The sequence below is a fragment of the Cervus elaphus genome, chromosome 11 (assembly GCF_910594005.1).
Source record: "Cervus elaphus chromosome 11, mCerEla1.1, whole genome shotgun sequence".
Taxonomy (NCBI): domain Eukaryota; kingdom Metazoa; phylum Chordata; class Mammalia; order Artiodactyla; family Cervidae; genus Cervus; species Cervus elaphus.
In genome coordinates this window covers 831148-846653 of record NC_057825.1, presented here as the reverse complement: position 1 = coordinate 846653, position 15506 = coordinate 831148, and positions in this window count along the sequence as shown.

The window sequence follows — 15506 nt, the reverse complement described above, 5'->3', positions numbered from 1 at the left end:
TGGAGCCTCGTCCCTGGAGTTGGTGGCACAATGATTAGGCACCAGGGCCTGGCGGTGCCCTTCACGTGAGGCTGGAGGGGGTCCTTTAGGGGTGCCTTTTCCAGGACCTCCGGCCTCTGGGGCGTGGTGTGGGGGTCTTGCTCTTCTGGGAGTGCACAGCAAAAGGGGTGCTCTGCCAGAGCCCAGTGATTTTTTTACGTTTTATTTTTTAATTGATGTATAATTGATTTACAATGATATGTTAGTTTCAGGTGTATAGCAAAGTGATTCAGTAACACTTATGTTCTTTTTCAGATTCTTTTCCCTTATAGGTTATTACAAAATACTGAGAATGGTTCTCTGTGCTACAGATTAGGTCCTTATTGGTTATCTATTTTCTGTACAGTAGTGTGTGTATGTTAATTCCAACTGGTTATCTTCTTAAACTTTTAATCTTTTTGGCTGCACCACACAGCATGTGGGATCTTAGTTCCCCAGCCAGGGATCAAACCCAGGCCCTTGGCAGTGGGAATGGGGAGGTCTAACCACTGGGCTACCGGGGAATTCCCCCGCTGGTTATTTTCAATAGAAGCAGTGAAGAAACATTTCTCCCTTTCTCAGCTGTGGATCAGAGAGGCAGGAGACACGTGCACTGGGTATTCTGTTCCAGGGAGAACAGACCCCATCAAACCTGTGCAAGTATGTCCACTGTCATGAAAAACTAATATTCAATAACAGTTTCAGAACTCTTGAGGGACCAGGTAGGGAGAAAAATGTAAATGTCAAGGATACACTTTACCAAATCGTAAGGTATAGACTGTGTAGGGCTTCCCAGGTAGCACTAGTGGTAATGAACCAGTCTGCCAAATGCAGGAGACACAGGAGACGTAGGTTCCATCCCTGGGTCGGGAAGAACCCCGGGAGGAGGGCATGGTAGCCCATTCCAGTGTTCTTGCCTGGAGAATCCCATGGACAGAGGAACTGGGCAGGCTACAGACCATGGGGTCGCAAAGAGTGGGACATGACGGAAGCGACCTAGCACACAGGCACACATAGACAGCTTAAAGGAGAGGAGAAAAGGGGATCCGTTGTGTCTGGAAAACAAAACATTAAAGCAACTGGTTTTCCGTGAGAGTTTTACAAATGCTTATGCAGTTCAGTCATATGAATTCAGTTCAGTTCAGTTCAGTCACTCAGTCGTGTCCGACTCTTTGCGACCCCATGGATTGCAGCACAGTAGGCCTCCTTGTCCATCACCATCTCCCCGAGTTTACTCAAACTCATGTCCATTGAGTTGGTGATGGCATACAACCATCTCATCCTCTGTCGGCCCTTCTCCTCCTGCCCTCAATCTTTCCCAGCATCAGGGTCTTTTCAAATGAGTCAGCTCTTCGAACCAAGTGACCAAAGTATTGGAGTTTCAGCTTCAGCATCAGTCCTTCCAATGAACACCCAGGACTGATCTCCTTTAGGATGGACTGGTTGGATCTCCTTGCAGTCCAAGGGACTCTCAAGAGTCTTCTCCAACACCACAGTTCAAAAGCATCAATTTTTCAGTGTCTCAGCTTTCTTTATAGTCCAACCCTCACATTCACACATACCTACTGGAAAAACCATAGCTTTGACTAGACAGACCTTTGTTGGCAAAGTAATGTCTCTGCTTTTTAATATGCTGTCCAGGTTGTTCATAACTTTCCTTCCAAGGAGTAAGTGTCTTTTAATTTCATGGGTACAATCACCATCTGCAGTGATTTTGGAGCCCTCAAAAATAAAGTCTATCACTGTTTCCCCATCTATGTGCCATGAAGTGATGGGACTGGATGCCATGATCTTAGTTTTCTGAATGTTGAATTTTAAGTCAACATTTTCACTCTCCTCTTTCACTTTCATCAAGAGGCTCTTCTTCACTTTCTGCCATAAGGGTGGTGTCATCTACATATCTCAGGTTATTGATATTTCTCCCAGCAACTTTGATTCCAGTTTGTGCTTCATCCAGCCCGGCATTCCGCATAATGTAATCTGCATATAAGTTAAATAAGCAGGGTGACAACATACAGCCTTGACGTACTCCTTTTCCTATTTGGAACCAGTCTGTTGTTCCATGTCCAGTTCTAACTGTTGCTTCTTGACCTGCATACAGGTTTCTCAGGAGGCAGGTCAAGTAGTCTGGTATTCCCATCTCTTTAAGAATTGTCCACAGTTTATTGTGATCCACACAGTCAAGGTTTTGGTGTAGTCAATAAAGCAGAAGTAGATGTTTTTCTAGAACTCTTGCTTTTTTGATGATCCAGCAGATGTTGGCATTTTGATCTCTGGCTCCTCTGCCTTTTCTAAATCCAGCTTGAACATCTGGAAGTTCTCAGTTCATGTACTGTTGAAGCCTGGCTTGGAGAATTTTGAGCATTACTTTGCTAGCGTGTGAGATGAGTGCAATTGTGCAGTAGTTTTAGCATTCTTTGGCACTGCCTTTTTTCGGGATTGGAATGAAAATTGACCTTTTCCAGTCCTGTGGCCACTGCTGAGTTTTCCAAGTTTGAGTGCAGCACTTTCACAGCATCATCTTTCAGGATTTGAAATAGCTCAACTGGAATTCCGTCACCTCTACTAGCTTTGTTCATAGTGATGCTTCCTAAGGCCCACTTGACTTCGCATTCCAGGATGTCTGGCTCTAGGTGAGTGATCACACCATTGTGGTTATCTGGGTCATGAAGATCTTTTTTGTATGGTTCTTCTGTGTATTCCTGCCACCTCTTCTTAATATCTTCTGCTTTTGTTAGGTCCATGGCATTTTTTGTCCTTTCTTGTGCTCTTCTTTGCATGAAATGTTCCCTTAGTATCTCTAATTTTCTTAAAGTGATCTCTAGTCTTTCCCATACTACTGTTTTCCTCTATTTCTTTGCATTGATCACTGAGGAAGGCTTTCTTTTTTTTTTTTCTTTTTTCTTTTGGTAAGAAGTGAATTTATTCAGGTACAGAGAAAAGCACCCTCCACAGAGTGTGGGCCATCGCAGAGGGTGAGTGCAGCGGCCTGAGGAAGGCTTTCTTATCTCTCTTTCCATAGTTCTTCAGGCACTCTGTCCCTCAGATCTAATCCCTTGAATCTATTTGTCACTTCCACTGTATAATCATAAGGGATTTGATTTAGGTCATACCTGAATGATCTAGTGGTTTTCCCCACTTTATTCAATTTAAGTCTGAATTTGGCACCAAGGGGTTCATGATCTGAGCCACTGTCAGCTCCCAGTCTTGTTTTTGCTGACTGTATAGAGCTTCTCCATCTTTGGCTGCAAAGAATATAATCAATCTGATTTCAGTATTGACCAACTGGTAATCTCCATCAGGACGTTTGGAATCCTCCATTTTAATGGTGCCCCTTAAGGTGGACTAACTTAAAACAAAATTCCCCTTTACAAACATAATGCATGACTTACCAAGATTTCAACAAATAGTAACAGAAAGCAAGTTTTCTCCTAGGAGTTTTGGAGTATATTTGTATATTACAAAAAATTGAGGGCATTTACTATTTTAATGTTTCTTTCTAGTTATTTATTTGCTCCATAGTTAGGGGTTTAGCAGCAGGATCCTAAGAAGATTGATTTTGAAGGGGCAGGTTTCCATAGCGGAGGGGAGAGGACAAAACTAAGGGGGTGGGTCAGGTGCAAAGGGGTGGAGTCTGAGACAAAGGGAGTGGAGTCTGAGACAAAGGGAGTGGAGTCTGAGACAAAGGGGGTGGAGTCTGAGACAAAGCGGGTGGAGTCTGAGAAGAAGGAAGTGAAGACACAAGAGGGTGCCAGAGACAAACCCACTGCGGGAGGGGGAATCAAGCAACCTGAGGCTTCAGAAACTGTTTTGTTCTTTTTTTTTTTCATTTATTTTTATTAGTTGGAGGCTAATTACTTTACAATATTGTAGTGGGTTTTGTCATACATTGACATGAATCAGCAATGGATTTACATGTATTCCCCATCCCGATCCCCCCTCCCACCTCCCTCTCCACCTGATTCCTCTGGGTCTTCCCAGTGCACCAGGCCTGAGCACTTGTCTCGTGCATCCAACCTGGGCTTGTGATCTGTTTCACCCTAGATAATATACATGTTTCGATGCTGTTCTCTCGAACATCCCACCCTTACCTTCTCCCACAGAGTCCAAAAGTCTGTTCAGTACATCTGTGTCTCTTTTTCTGTTTTGCATATAGGGTTATCATTACCATCTTTCTAAATTCCATATATATGTGTTAGTATACTGTAAAGGGCTTGTTTTGTTCTTTTCAAGTTTTTCAGTTGTTTTGGCAGTTAAGAAATGTTATCTTGCAAACAAGCAATTAAGACTTTTGCACACATTTGGAAGTTTCCAGGTACCAATGAAAATAGATATGCCATTCTTTTTGTTTAATTTTAGAACCACAGTCCTCCAAGTGAATCTTTAGAAAAATGAGTTTGGGATGATCAAAAGTTCCCTGTAATGGCCATCTTAATTCTGGATTACTTTTAGTTTGTTTGGCCCACTTTATAAAAAATGAACATGTTGCCGGGGGAGAGCCTGTCAGGGTCCAGGCTTTTAAACATGGACCTGCCAGAGTCCCTGAGGGAGGGCCGCCCTCAGAGAGTTTGGATGCCCAGGATCCCTTTTCCCTAAGTTCTCCTGGAAGCCCAAGAAAGTTGTTGGAGTCCTAGACCAGATTCCAAAAGGAATAAAACAAGTCACTGGATTCCAGTTAGCTCATCCCCCAAATAATGTCACTACTGCACTCTCCAGAAAACAACTGAGTCCTCACCAAGGATGAAGCCTTGACCAAGAAAAGATGAAGCCTCCCCGTGAGAGGGCAAAGCCGGTCCAGATCCCGGACAAGTCAGAGCTCAAGACGCACAAAGAATGGAGTGTGGAGTCCAAGACGAAATCCAGGAAAGCGATGAGCATGAGGGGCTCGCTCAGCTCCAGGGTCCATAGTCTGTTGGGGCTCACCTCCTTCAGAGCCCACTTCTGACACCATATAGATTAACCTTGATAAGTGGTAGCTAGTTATTTCACCAGCAAAGGCAAGTTTATTTGAAAATAGCAGAGGAGTTGCAATTCAGGGTATTAGAAGTGTGATAGACCAAAGGCAAATCCAGAGAACAAGAAGGGGAACTTGCTTTTATGGGGAGCAGGGCAGCTTGGCAGGGGCCATGACAACCAGAGGGCCCATCTGGAGGAGTGGCAGAGTGACTTCCCTGACCAGGGACAAAATCTGCGCCCTCTGCATTACAGAGCCCTAACAGAGGACAGAGCACAGAGCCTTCACCACTGCACCTTCAGGGAAGTCCTTGTCAGATTCTTTGAAAAGCCTTTTAGGATTTGATCAGAATTGCCCTGACTCTACAGATCAATTTGGGGAATAACGATCCCTTCACACTATTTTACACTTACTAAGACCTGATTGAATGTCTTTCAGTAGAGCCTGTAATTTGCTGAAGACAGGTCTTGCTCATTTTTATTTGACGTATTCTCAGAAACAGTACATTTTTGATTGGTATTGTTGTGTAATATAACATACATCAAGAAATGTATATAAAACAAAATATATGTTTAATGGGCGGACCAGTGGTTATGACACAGTGCTTTGACTGCCGTGGCCCAGGTTCAGTCATTGGTGGGGACACTAAGATCCCGCAAAACCATACAGTGTGGCCAAAAATGAAATAAAATAAAGCTTTACTGCCAAGCAAACACACGTGTGCTCATTATCCAGGTCAAGAAATAGGACACAGTCAGTCTCCTGGATCCGCTGGCCTCCTCTCTACTCACTGACACCCCCACACCTGCCCCACGCCCCTTCCCCACCCTACTCTATAACACCCAACTTTCAAGATAATTACCATCTCGTTTTCTTCATATTTTAGCCACCTAAATTTACAACCCTAATCAGTCTGTTTGAGCTTGTATTTTATGTTCTAGTTTTCTTGTCTGCTTATTTTTTAAAAAACAGTTTGAATGAGGTATCATTTCCATACCACAACATTTACCCGTTTTAAGTGGACAATTAATTGATTTTTAACAACAGAATGGGCAAGACTAGAGATCTCTTCAAGAAAATTAGAGATACCAAGGGAATATTTCATGCCAAGATGGGTAAAATAAAGGAGAGAAACGGTATGGACCTAACAGAAGCAGAAGATGTTAAAGAAGAGGTGGCAAGAATACACAGAAGAACCATACAAAAAAGATCTTCATGACCCTGATAACCACAATGGTGTGATCACTCACCTAGAGCCAGACATGTTGGAGTGTGAAGTCAAGTGAGCCTTAGGAAGCATCACTATGAACAAAGCTAGTGGATGTGATGGAATTCCAGCTGAGCTATTTCAAATCCTGAAAGATGATACTGTTAAAATGTTGCACTCAGTATGCCAGCAAATTTGGAAAACTCAGCAGTGGCCACAGGACTGGAAAAGGTCAGTTTTCATTCTAATCCCAAAGAAAGGCAGTGCCAAAGAATGCTAAAACTACTGCACAATTGCACTCATCTCACATGCTAGTAAAGTAATGCTCAAAATTCTCCAAGCCAGGCTTCAAAAGTACATGAACTGAGAACTTCCAGGTATTCAAGCTGGATTTAGAAAAGGCAGAGGATCCAGAGATCAAATTGCCAACATCTGTTGCATCATAGAAAAAGCAAGAGAGTTCCAGAAAATCATCGACTTCTGCTTCATTGACTATGCTAAAGCCTTCGACTGTGTGGATCACAACAAGCTGGAAAATTCTTAAAGAGATGGGAATACCAGAGCACCTTACCTTCCTACTGAGAAATCTCTATGCAGGTCAAGAAGCAACAGTTAGAACTGGACATGGAACAGACTGTTTCCAAATCAGAAAAGGAGTACATCAAGGCTGTATATTGTCATCTTGCTTATTTAACTTATATGAAGAGTACATCATGAGAAATGCTGGGCTGGATGAAGCACAAGCTGGAATCAAGATTGCCAGGAGAAATATCAACTACCTGAGTTGTGCACATAACACCACCCTTATGGCAGAAGGTGAAGAGCAACTAAAGAACCTCTTGATGAAGGTGAAACAGGAGAGTGAAAAAGTTGGCTTAAAACTCAACATTCAAAAAACTAAGATCATGGCATCCAGACCCATTTTCATGGCAAATAGATGGGGAAGCAATGGAAACAGTGACAGATTTTATTACCTTGGGTTCCAAAATCACTGCAGATCATGACTGCAGCCCTGAAATTAAAAGACGCTTACTCCTTGGAAGAAAAATTATGACTAACCTAGACAGCATATTAGAAGGCAGAGACATTCCTTTGCCAACAAAAGTCCATTTAGTCAAAGCTATGGTTTTTCCAGTAGTCATGTATGGATGTGAGAGTTGGACCATAAAGAAAGCTGAGTACTGAAGAATTGATGCTTTCAAACTGTGGTGTTGGAGAAGACTCTTGAGAGTCCCTTGGACTGCAAGGAGATCAAGCCAGTCAGTTCTAAAGATCAGTCCTGGGTGTTCATTGGAAGGACTGATGCTGAAGCTGAAGCTGCAATACTTTGGCCACCTGATGTGAAGAACTGACTCATAGAAAAGATCCTGATACTGGGAAAGACTGAAGGCAAGAGGAGAAGGGGAGGACAGAGGATGAGATAAGGTTGGTTGGCAGTATCAACTCGATGGACATGAGTTTGAACAAGCTCCGGGAGATGGTGGAGGACAGGGAAGCCTGGCGTGCTGCAGTCTGTGGCATCAAAGAATCAGACATGACTTAGCGACTGAACAGCAACAATTGATTTTTAGTAAGTTTGCAGAATTGTGCAAATATCACCAGAGTTCAGGTTTAGAATATTTCCATCATCCAGAAAGAGCCATCCTGATCGTTTTCCGCCAGTCCCTGTTGCCACCTGTTTCTCTGAAAACCGCTAATCCTCTTTCTGTCTCTATAGGTTGCCCTTTTGAAAATGCATTTCATGCAAATGGAATCTTCTGTTGTTTTTTGTGTCTGATTTCTTTCACTTAACACGTTTTTGAGGTTCACCCATGCCCTCGGACAACATTGGTAGATGGTGTCTTTCTTTCTGCTGCTAAATAGGATTCCATTAAATGGATCAAAGGCACTTCCTTTACTCACTCACCAATTAATGGACATTGGCACTGTTTCCATTTTTTGGCTTTTATGCATAAATGGTGCAAGGAACATTAGCCAAAAATTTCTTTGTGTGGACATGCGTTTTTATTTATCTTGAACCAATATCAAGGAGTGGAATTGCTGAGTCATATAAATTTTTGTGTGTGTAATTTTTGAAGAAACGTCCAATCTGCTTTCCAAAGTGACTGCCGTTTTTCATTCCACCAGCAGTGTGTGAGGGTGAAGTTTCTCTGAATCCTTGCTAAAACTTGGTACTGACAGTCTTTTTTATTACAGTGATACTAGTGTGTGGCTTCAGTTTGCATTCCCCTAATAACTAACGGTGCTAAGCATTTCTCCATGTGCTTATCAGCCATTTCTATTATGAGTTTGTCTCATTACTGAGTTGCAAGAGGTCTTTATATAGTTTAGCTGTAAGTCTCTTTACCAGCTACATAATTTGTAAATATTTTTCTCTTTTTTTTAATAATTTAAAAATACTTTGTTTTTAGATTTTTATGGAAATATAGTTGATTTACAATGTTGTGTTAATTTCAGATGGAGAGCAAAGTGATTCAATATATGTATATTCTTTTTAAAAATTCTCTTCCATTAAAGGTTATTACAAGATACTGGGTCATGCCCTTAAAAATGTCTTTTGGAGTACAGAAGTTGTTAACTTTTATGCAGTGATATTTATTGATTTGTTTCTATGTTGGATCATGCCTTTGATGTTGTAGCTAAGTCTTTGCTTAATCCAGGATTATAAAGATTTACTATGTTTTATATGTGGCTTTATGGTTTTAGCTCTTACATTTAGGTCTGTGAATCAACTCTGTACTAATTTTTGTATATACGGTGAGATGAGTAATCCAAGTCTATGCCCAAACCAGTAATGCTGAAGAAGCTGAAGTTGAACAGTTCTATGAAGACCTACAAGACCTTCTAGAACTAACACCCCAAAAAAGGTGTCCTTTTCATCATAGGGGACTGGAATGCAAAAGTAGGAAGTCAAGAGATACCAAGAGTAACAGGCAAATTTGACCTTGGAGTAAAGAATGAAGCAGGGAAAAAGCTAATACAGTTTTGCCAAGAGAACACACTGGTCACAGCAAACACCCTCTTTGAACAACACAAGAGAAGACTCCACACATGGACATCACCAGATGGCCAACACAGAAATCAGATTGATTATATTCTTTGCAGCCAAAGATGGAGAAGCTCTATGCGGTCAGCAAAAACAAGGCCAGGAGCTGACTGTGGCTCAGATCATGAACTTCTTAGTGCCAAAATCAGACTTAAATTGAAGAAAGTAGGGAAAATCACTAGGCCATTCAGGTATGACCTAAATCAAATCCCTTATGATTATACAGTGGAAGTGAGAAATAGATTCAAGGGATTAGATCTGACAGACAGAGAGCCTGAAGAACTATGGATGGAGTTTAGTGATGTTGTACAGGAGGCATGAATCAAGACCATCTCCAAGAAAAGAAATGCAAAAAAGCAAAATGGTTGAGGAGGCCTTTACAAAGAGCTGATAAAAGAAGAGAAGTGAAAGGCAAAGGAGAAAAGGAAAGCTCTACCCATTTGAATGAAGAGTTCCAAAGAATAGCAAGGAAAGATAAGAAAGCCTTCCTCAATGATCAATGCAAAGAAATAGAGGGAAACAATAGAATGGGAAAGACTAGAGATCTCTTCAAAAAAAAATTAGAGATACCAAGGGAACGTTTCATGCAAAGATGGGCACAAGAAAGGACAGAAATGGTATGGACCTAACAGAAGCAGAAGATATTAAGAGGTGGCAGGAATACACAGAAGAACCATACAAAAAAGATCTTCATGACCCAGATAACCACGATGGTGTGATCACTCACCTAGAGTCAGACATCCTGAAGTGTGAAGTCAAGTGGGCCTTAGGAAGCATCACTATGAACAAAGCTAGTGGAGGTGATGGAATTCCAGCTGAGCTATTTCAAATCCTGAAAGATGATGCTGTGAAAGTGCTGCACTCGATATGTCAGCAAACTTGGAAAACTCAGCAGTGGCCACAGAACTGGAAAAGGTCAGTTTTCATTCCAATCCCTAAGAAAGGCAATGCCAAAGAATGCTCAAACTACTGCACAATTGTGCTCATCTCACACACTAGTAAAGTAATGCTCAAAATTCTCCAAGCCAGCCTTCAGCAGCATGTGAACTGAGAACTTCCAGATGTTCAAGCTGGATTTAGAAAAGGCAGAGGAACCAGAGATCAAATTGCCAACATCTGCTGGATCATCAAAAAGCAAGAGAGTTCCAGAAAATCTTCTACTTCTGCTTTATTGACTACACCAAAACCTTTGACTGCGTGGATCACAACAAAGTGTGGAAAATTCTTAAAGAGATGGGAATACCAGATCACTTGACCTGCCTCCTGAGAAGTCTGTATGCAGGTCAGGACGCAGCAGTTAGAACTGGACATGGAATAACAGACTGGTACCAAATAGGAAAAGGAGTACGTCAAGGCTGTATGTTGTCACCCTGCTTGTTTAACTTATATGCAGAGTACATCATGAGAAATGCTGAGCTGGATGAAGCACAAGCTGGAATCAAGATTGCCATTAGAAATATCAATAACCTCAGATATGCAGATGACACCACCCTTATGGCAGAAAGTGAAGAAGAACTAAAGAGCCTCTTGATGAAAGTGAAAGAGGAGAGTGAAAAAGTTGGCTTAAAACTCAACATTCAGAAACCTAAGATCATGGCATCTGGTCCCATCACTTCATGGCAAACAGATGGGGAAACAGTGGAAATAGTGACAGACTTTATTTTTTTGAGCTCCAAAATCACTGTAGATGGTGACTGCAGCCATAAAATTAAAAGACGCTTGCTCCTTGGAAGAAAAACTATGACCAACCTATACAGCACATTAAAAAGCAGAGACATTACTTTGCCAACAAAGGTCCATCTAGTCAAAGCTATGGTTTTTCCAGTAGTCATGTATGGATGTGAGAGTTGGACCATAAAGAAAGCTGAGCACTGAAGAATTGATGCTTTTGAACTGTGGTGTTGGAGAAGACTCTTGAGAGTCCCTTGGACTGCAAGGAGATCCAACCAGTCCATCCTAAAGGAAATCAGTCCTGAATATTCATTGGAAGGACTGATGCTGAAGCTGAAACTCCAATACTTTGGCCACCTGATGTGAAGAGCTGACTCATTTGAAAAGACCCTGATGCTGGGAAAGATTGAAGGCGGGAGGAAAAGGGGACAACAGAGGATGAGATGGTTGGATGGCATCACTGATTCTATGGACATGAGTTTGAGTAAGTTCTGGGAGTTGGTGATGGACAGGGAGGCCTGGCGTGATGCAATCCATGGGGTTGCAAAGAGTCGGACACGACTGAGCGAGTGAACTGAACTGAACTGTGAGGTGAGAGTCTAAATTAATCTTTTTCCTGTTGATAGCCAGTTTTCCCAGCACCATTCTTTGAAAAGACTATGCTTTCTTCATTGATTTTTCTTGACACCTGTGTCACTTAGGGTTCAACCAGAGAAAAAGAATCAGTAGGGGATATGTATTAAGGAATTTGTTTCTAGGAATCAGCTACAAGATGGCTAACTAGGCAAGCTAAAAAAAAACTTAGAGCAGGTGTTGGAAATGGCAGGCTGAACCTCTGGCATGAGTTATCCATGGATAGAATTTCTTATTCTTCAGGGAAGCCTCAGCTGTTCTCTTAGGGGCTTTTAAAGAACTGAATTGGACCCATTCCAACCCACTGCAGTATTCTTGCCTGGGAAATCCCATGGACCGAGGATGGGGTACAGTCCATGGAGGTCGCAGGTGAGTCAGACGCAACTGAGTGACTAAACAATAACAGGCCATGTAGGATCCTTTGCTTTACCGAGAATCAAATGATTATGGACTTCGTCTACAAATTACCTTCACAGCAACACCTAGATTAGGTTTTGATTGAATAACTGGGAGCTGTAGCCCAACCAAGAGGACACAAAACTGTCCCTCCTGGGACACCTGCTGGCCTAGTGGTTAAGACTGCACACCCCCCCTGCCGGGGGCGTGGGCTGGATCCCTGCTCTGGGAAGTAGGATCCAGCATGCCATGCAGTGTGGCGCCCCCCACCAAAAAAATAAACAGAAACAAAAACCAAACTGTCATGATACTTTTGTAAAAAGTTAATTGGCCGTGAATGTACAGACTTGGTTTTGGAATTTCAGTTCTTTTCCATTGATCTGCATGTCTGACCTTATGCCAGAAGAGCATTTGTTTGATTCTTTAAGTTTGTGGTCATATTTCCAATTGGGAAGTGTGAGTCCTTCCACTTTGTTCTTCCTTTTCAAGATTTTTGTTGTTGTTGTTGTTCTGGGTTCTTTGCCTTTCTATATAATTTTAACATTGTGTGTGTTAAGTCACTTCAGTCGTGTCTGACTCTTTGCAAGCCCATGGACTATAACCTGCCAGGCTCCTCTGTCTGTGGGATTCTCCAGGCAAGAATACTGGAGTAGGTTGCCACGCTCTCCTCCAGGGGATCTTCCCAACCCACGGATCAAACCCAGGTCTCTTATGTCTCCTGCATTGGCAGGCGGGTTCTTTACCACTAGCACCACCTGGGAAGCCCAATTTTAAGGTCAGCTTGTCAATTTCTGGGCTTCCCTAGTGGCTCAGCTGGTAAAGAATCCGCCTGTAATGTGGGAGACCTGGGTTTGATCCCTGGGTTGGGAAGATCCCCAGCAAAGGGAATGGCTACCCACTCCAGTATTCTGGCCTGGAGAACTCCATGGACTGTATATAGTCCACGGGGTCCCAAAGAGTCAGACATGCTGAGTGACTTTCACTTCGTTTGTCAACTTCTGGGGAAATTAAAAAAAAAGCTTCTAGGTCTTGATGGAAATCGCATTGAGTCTAGAGATCAGGTTGGGGATAACGGCCATCTTTTGTATTTCCTTTTCTGGGGCCGCTTTGGGTCTTAGTTGTGGCATTGTGTTCTGTAGGGTCTTCCATCCTGGCACACGGGTTCTCTAGCTGTAGCGCGAGGGCTTCGTTGCTCCACAGCATGTGGAACCCTGCCCAGCCACGAACTGGACTTGTGTCCCCTGCATTGGCTCTCTTAACCACTGGACCACAGAGCACGACCCTCTTGGTATGTTTCGGATAGCAGGGTTTTTTTTTTATAGCAGTTCTTTATCAGGTAAGTCTTTTGCTGATATCCTCTCAGTCTGTGGCTTGTCTTTTTATTATCTGGACAGTATTTTTTCCAGAACAGAAGGTTTTAATTTTAATGAAGTAACGAGTTTATCAATTCTTTCTTTCATGGATTGTGCCTTTGGTTTTGTATATCAAAAGTCATCGCCCAACCAAAGGTCATCTAGATTTCTTCCTGTGTTATCTGGAAGAAGTTTTGTAGTTTTGCATTTTACACTGAAGTCTGATCCATTATCAATTAATTTTTATGAAGGGTGCAAGTTTTGCGTCTAGATTAACTTTTTTTTTTTTCATGTGGATGTTCAGTTGTTCTGTCCAGTTGTTCTTGACAGAATCTTGTGGATTTTTCATTTCAGTTGTGTCTTTTATCTCCAGATTTTCCATTTGCTTACTTTTTTTTTGTCTTTGAATCACTTATTACAAAGAAATATTATTTTCAGTCTTGAAAGTTTTAGAACCAAAGCATCTTCTCTTACTGAAGAATTGAAATGTTTGCAAACAGTGAAAAGTGATGGAAGTCTACAAAAGCATTTTGAAGATCCAGGGAAGAAGCCTCAGACTTTCTCTGGAAGCGTCAGTGGCTGAGATGAAGGGTCACAGAGCAACGTTTTCTTTAGAATGCCAAGCTGGGAGTCAGCTCTTGCTGCACAAGGATCAGTCAAAGCCAAAACGATGGAGATGCAGTGGAACCTGCGGACACACCTGGGTCCTTCCGGTGTGAAGCTCTGCACACGAACTCTGACTGCCAGGGAAGACGACAGCGGGCGGGAGGGCGGGTCCGCGGGAGCCTTGACGGGTGCACTGCGCCACCGGCGGCGGCTGCAGTACTCCGTGCTTCCAGAAGGGGTCAGTGCAGCTCGGGAGAGAAGAGCCCACAGCCAGCTTCCTACGCTCCCAAAGCCGTGCAGCTTCCGCCGTCCGTGCGCCCTGCGCGCGCTGCTCTGGGGCGCGTCCGTGACCTTCTGCAGCGTTTCTGCTACACGACGTGCCAGAGGAAAGGAAGGGAGACTTGCCCAGCGCCTGGTGACTATCCGGGCGTCTGAACTGGTGGTCTCCACCCTCTCGCTTTTGGAGGCTACTGGGTGGCTATAGGGTTTCTTAATTTTTATTTTTCTAGAAGTGACGGGATTATGCACCCAAAAGAGCATTGTATGGATACCTTTTCCAGGAAAGTACAAAATGCGTGGAGTTTTCCTCGGAATGAACTTCTCCTTTTGCGAGTTTTGAAATAGTTCAGTCACTGAGGGCAAGTCCAGCGACACATGTGGGATTCAGGTTGTAAAGTTATGGGGCTGACGTCGGCGTGGGTCTTGAAGTGGTTCTTGGTCGAGGACTTTGGCCTCACTGCGGTATGCACAAGAGGTCAGATGGAGGGAGCGCCGTCTGCTCCGTGCCCTGGCCTCCACTGTGTGCTGTAGCCTTTTAAAAATTATTGTTTATTTTATTTCTGGCTTAATTGCATGACGTGGGATATCTTAGGTCCCTGACCAGGGGATAAACCTGCATCCCCCACATTGGAATCACGGTGTCTTAACCACGGGACCACAGGAAGTCCGGTGTGCGCTGTCGCTTTTAATCCCACGTGGACATTCTGAGTCTTAGACCCAAGGCAGGAAGGGACCAGGCGCCCTTTTTAGCTCTTCTTTGTGTTTGTTGATAATCTGCAGTACATGTTGTTGTGCTTTAGTTGCTAAATCGTGTCTGACTCTTTGCGACCTCATCGACTGTAGCCTGTCAGGCTCCCCTGTCCATGGATTCTCCAGGCAAGAATGCTGGAGTGGGTTTCCATTTCCTCCTCCGAGAGATCTTCCTGACCCAGAAATCAAACCTGAATCTCCCGTGTCTTCTGGTTTGCAGGCAGGTTCTTTATTGCTGAGCCATCAGGGAAGCACACGCACACACTCAGAAACATACATATAATTCTTCTTTCATCATTTACATTTTTGAAAATATTTAAAATACCTGCTTTGAAGTCCCTTTGTGCTAAGTCCAACATCTAGGCTCTGTCAGAAACAGTTTTGGGGTTTTTTTTTAAAAACAGTTTTCTTTTTTTGGCCAAGTCACATGGCTTGCAGGATCTTAGTTCTCTGACTAGGGATTGAACCTGGGCCATGACAGTGAAAGCCCAGAATCCTTAACCATTGGGCCACAGGGGAACTCCCTCAGAGACAGTTTTTAATGACTGTTTTCCCCTTGTGTATGCATTATACTATCTTGTTTGCGTGTCTCCT